Source organism: Chenopodium album, chromosome 11 (assembly GCF_948465745.1).
Source record: "Chenopodium album chromosome 11, dcCheAlbu1.1, whole genome shotgun sequence".
Lineage (NCBI taxonomy): Eukaryota > Viridiplantae > Streptophyta > Magnoliopsida > Caryophyllales > Amaranthaceae > Chenopodium > Chenopodium album.
The window spans coordinates 52,439,783-52,444,592 of record NC_137844.1 but is presented as its reverse complement, the minus strand read 5'-3'; the positions used below and the strand labels follow the sequence as shown (position 1 = coordinate 52,444,592).

General features: G+C 31.6%; 1 long non-coding RNA gene across 1 annotated transcript; it reads left to right on the top strand.

Annotated features, from left to right (window-relative positions):
• The first annotated feature begins 701 nt into the window (after window positions 1-701).
• Window positions 702-2,366, top strand: LOC145569153 (uncharacterized). The gene is made up of 2 exons (XR_014096057.1): window positions 702-1,083; window positions 1,805-2,366. It is a non-coding gene; the product is annotated as an uncharacterized LOC145569153 (long non-coding RNA).
• Window positions 2,367-4,810: the final 2,444 nt, after the last annotated feature.

Below are 4,810 nucleotides of genomic sequence, written 5' to 3'. Positions count from 1 at the left end.
AATCATTTCATATTTAGGCATCATATTATAAACAAATTCTCATTGATTTTATAAATACATATTATGTTTAGTTTCAAGTTTAGTCATACTGATCTTACTAGTTTATTACGAAGTAGATTATAAGAGTTAGTGTATTAATGTATTATTGTTTTACAATTAGGTTATTATATGCTTCTTATTTAATCATTTATATACTACGCATAGTATCATAATCATGATTTGATGAGTTCTTGTGAAATGGAAATTTGCAATTTGGTAATTCGATACTTGATTAGTCAACAAGACTGATAATTATGACTCGTTTATCATTATATATTTTCATGAAGTTATGAAGATATTACAAAGTGCTTTGATTTGTATAATGAAAGAAAACACTAATGACTTATTAACAAGGTAATATTGATTAGTTCAATCGATCATGTACACATTATTAACACATGGCATCTAACCATCTCATAGTTAAATATTCGTATCATCGTTATTCGTATGTATTAGTACAACGTTATAGACTCATTACTTCATTAGTGATCTTTTTAAATTTATCTATTTATACATTTCATTAATATAACGTTTTTATAATTTTTACGTGTATGAAAATAAAGATATACTAGTAGTCTAGTAGATGTTTTAATACGTGTCTTGGGCACTGATCACGATCAAATGGGGCAAAAAAATACTAAAGATTGAGGGAATAATATTTTTGTAGATGAATGTACAACACACAAACACACACGGATCACCACTCTCAACCATAGATTAAAAAAATCAATGGTTAGATTCTTTCTCCCACAAGACACACAGATCACCATTCTGAACCATAGATTAAAAAATCAATGGTTAGATTTACATGAAACCTTTTGAAACCCTTTCACTCTCACTCTCACTTTACCACTCTCACTCTATTCTCACGGCCTCACAGTGTCTCTCAGATCTCCCTCTCCGTGACATTCATCCTCACGGGCTCACGGCGCCTCTGTCTCCCTCATACATTCATTCACGGCTGCCAGAATACCAAACCTTGAAGTTGTCCTGATCTCCCTCTCTCTCATCGATGTTGTTGCTGCCCTAAATCTCCAAATTCAGGTATGAACTCTCTCTTTCTCGTACTTCTTGCAATGCTGTAGTGTAGAATCTGAGCTAGGATGTAGAATTCAGGTATGAAATTCTTAGTAACATGATTTAACCAATTTATAATGGATTAAGTATACAAAATATATATAACAAATTAAATTGAAGAATTGTATAATTCACATGCAAGCACTCCAATTCTTAACAATCAAACATTAATTTATTTAGGTATAGTAGCTTGTCGATAATATATCATGGTCATTGGCACATGATATTTTTTGTTTCCATCGATTTTAATTGATATTTTTTGTTGGTATGAATTGGGTTTTTTTTTTTTTTTTTTTTTTTAATTATTATTTATATTTTGTATATGTATTTCTTGTAATGCATGACAATTGAAAATGTAAATTTGGGGATGAATGGATGATAGTAACAGTATATAAAAGATGGCCAAGTTGTTGATTTTATATATACAAATGAATAAATTGACTGAAAGTTTTGAAGAATGGGGTTTTGTTTTTTTAAATAGAAATATGATATGAATAATTGTTTTTATTGTTGGTGTTGTACTTAGAAGCTTTGATTTTTTTTTTTTTTAATAGAAATATGATATGAATACCTCTCAGTGGTACTGTGATTACTTGCTTTAAAATTTGTGGGCTATGTTTATTGTCTTTTTTTAGACATACATTTATACTGGTTTTATATAATAATTTCATTAACATTTCTAAACCAGCTATTCAGGGAAGTTGATGCTTGAGATATATGATGGTCGTGATAATGGGAAATAATTGAGAGCTTATTATCATTAAGAAAAAAAATCTAATACAAAGTTGCCAACTCAACTGTTTAGAAACAAATTGCAGCTTGTCAGAAAGTGAAACTATAACAACATTGTTTTCCCAAAAGAGTTTAACATGCAATGGTATCGATTTCTGTTCTTTGTTGTCATGCCAAACTGGCTGGCCTATGAACTACATGAGAGAATTGCAGGTGCTATATTCTGTCTGGTGATTTGCATTTTACTTCTCGTAATGGGGATACATGCAAATGGAGGAGGCAGCAGTTGTATATGTAATTTGCAATGCTGTGCATATTAGCTCTGTATGACCCTTCTCTTCTTTTTTACGATACTTTATATATGTTCAAGTGACTAGTCTCCTCAGCTGGATGAAAAATCCTTGTGCAATTATGTTATGTGCTGATTGATATTCATGTTCTCTTGGACATTTTTTGCTTTGTAAATTTTTTGTATAATACAGTAGAGCCTTGGTACTTAATATTACAAGATTTTTGTTCATTTGGTTTCATCACCTCAAATGTATACATGACTAGAGGCAGTAGTGTTGCTAATAGTTTGAGGCAGGGCTGAGCCTGCTTGTTTTGCTCTTGTTTGTGAACACTGATTATCCTTAAGACCTTAATGAATGATTTGCCTTGCTATTTAAAAAAAAATATTCTAAGATTTCTAATATTTAATCCATTTAATTATATCCCCATCAAAAAAAAAAAAATTAAAAAAAAAATCCATTTAATTATATTAAAAAGTTTGTAAACGGTTCGATTTAGAAGCGGTTTGGTTCATAAACGGTTCGGTTTATAACCAGTTCGGTTTACAATCAGTTCGGTTTTTAAATGGTTCGGTGCAAACGGGTAGCAGTTTGCTAAAGGTTCGGTGTAAGCGGTTTTTTTGCCAGTTTAAACGGTTTCGGGTTGGAACCGGTTTCGGGTTAGATACGGTTCGGTTCTTTTTCGGTTCGGTTATCTTTCAGTTCGGTTTATATTCGGTTCGGTTTGTTAACGGGTTCGGTTCTTATACAGTTTAACATTATTCGGGTCGATTCGGTTTCGGGTTTACTAAAATACAGTCCGGGTCGGTTTTCGGTTTCAAAAAAATCGGTTTTTAATCGGTTCGGTTCTCATTTGGGTCGGTCGGTTTCGGGCAGTTAAACGGTTTCGGTTTGAAATTTGCCAGCGCTAAGTACCACTACATACATATATAGTACCACTGAATGTTTAATGATACCATTTTATTATCTAGTGATCACTCAATGATACTACTCTAAAATCAGAACTGCATTTACGTGAAATGACCCCCATGCCCCTCGTTATGCATTTACTCATACATCACATAGCCTTCATCGGTACGGCTGTACATCATAATGAGCATTGGCTACGTACATTGTTATGCGTTTGGTCACGTCCAATAATTTATGGGAATAGACTTAAATTTAGAAGGGGAGGATGAGGATGTAGAAGAGCCACGAGACTCTTTTACAGAGTTTTGCCTGGAACTAGAAATAATAGCTCTTCTAGAATCTTGTAACATGTGATACATGATTTAGATACGACAGGAACAAAAAAATTATGAGTCGACAAAATTAGTAAGCCACAAAATAAACTTTTAAGTTTATGAGGTTGTTTGGCGATTGCTTTTTAGTAACATTATGTTTAGTTAGTTTTTAGTTTTTGCCCTATTGTCGCGGTTTATCTAAAACGTATAACAAGTTGAATAGGAGTATTTTTTTTGTAAGACTTTAACAATTGTATTTTTGTACCTTTGTAAATAAAAGGCAACAACTTTGCCCAATTGTTACCTGATTTGTTTATTTTAGAGTAATACTAGCTCCTTTTATCCTACAAAAAAGTTTTTTTTTAATTTTTTTAGGGTACAATGTTTTTTCGTGTGAGTGAGTTGTAAACATATTTGTCAATGTATAATGCTACAAACTAAATAAAAACAACCAATAACGTAAATACGTAATTATCGAGTTGGAGTCTCTAAAACGTACTTTTTCTGTTTTTTTATATTTGCAACACACCTTTTATCGCGTTTATCGATGAGGTGATTAAATTAGGTAAACGAATGAATTAAACCATGAAATTTAAACCTTAGCAACTTATCTCTTTCTTCTTCTATGTGTTAAAATTTTATAAATTAATTTATCTGTTTACCTAGTCTATAATATATTCCTTAACATGCGTGCCAAGGAGATGTGTTGTAACTAAACAAAAATGGAGGAAGTAATAGGTAGCACGGTTGCATGATGAAGAAAGAAGTCATGTCCGTGGGAGTTTCGGTTTCAATGGAGCAAATAAAACAACACTCTTTCTGTGATCCAAAGATGACTTTCCAACACAAAAATAGGGAGCCCAAAAATCATTGCATGCTGATTTTTTTGGCAAAAGAGGGAGTACACAAAAGAGGTACGTACGTTGTGGTTAAATGGAATTAAAGTAGATTTGCCTTTGGTTTTTTTTCTACGAGCTTCTTGTTGGATAATAAAGCTCATTTAATGTACATGAACTTGTGTCTTTAGGCTTTTGCTTTTTTACACTTGGATAATATCAACTTATCAACAAATAGATAAATAAATAAATAAATAAAATAACGGATAAAATCAGTTAATATTATTATTATGTACTTGTAAATTGTAATTAGTTATTTGAGCCAAGTAAACAAATAATTAGCAAGCATATAACCCAAACTTTTGGATTAAGGCTAGGGAAGTAACAAAATGGATAAGAGGTAAACATGCTCTACATTCTAGCTAGATTTAATTTGGATTTAGGGTACGATCGATCTCGAGTTTACCAAATTAATATAACACTCTAATAAAATACAAAACTAATTAGCGGATGTAATTAGACACATAAACCGATCAAATTTCTAATTATAAGGGTTTAGAACTATACATAAACCAAAACGTAACTTCATATGCTACATTGCTATCAACTAAAG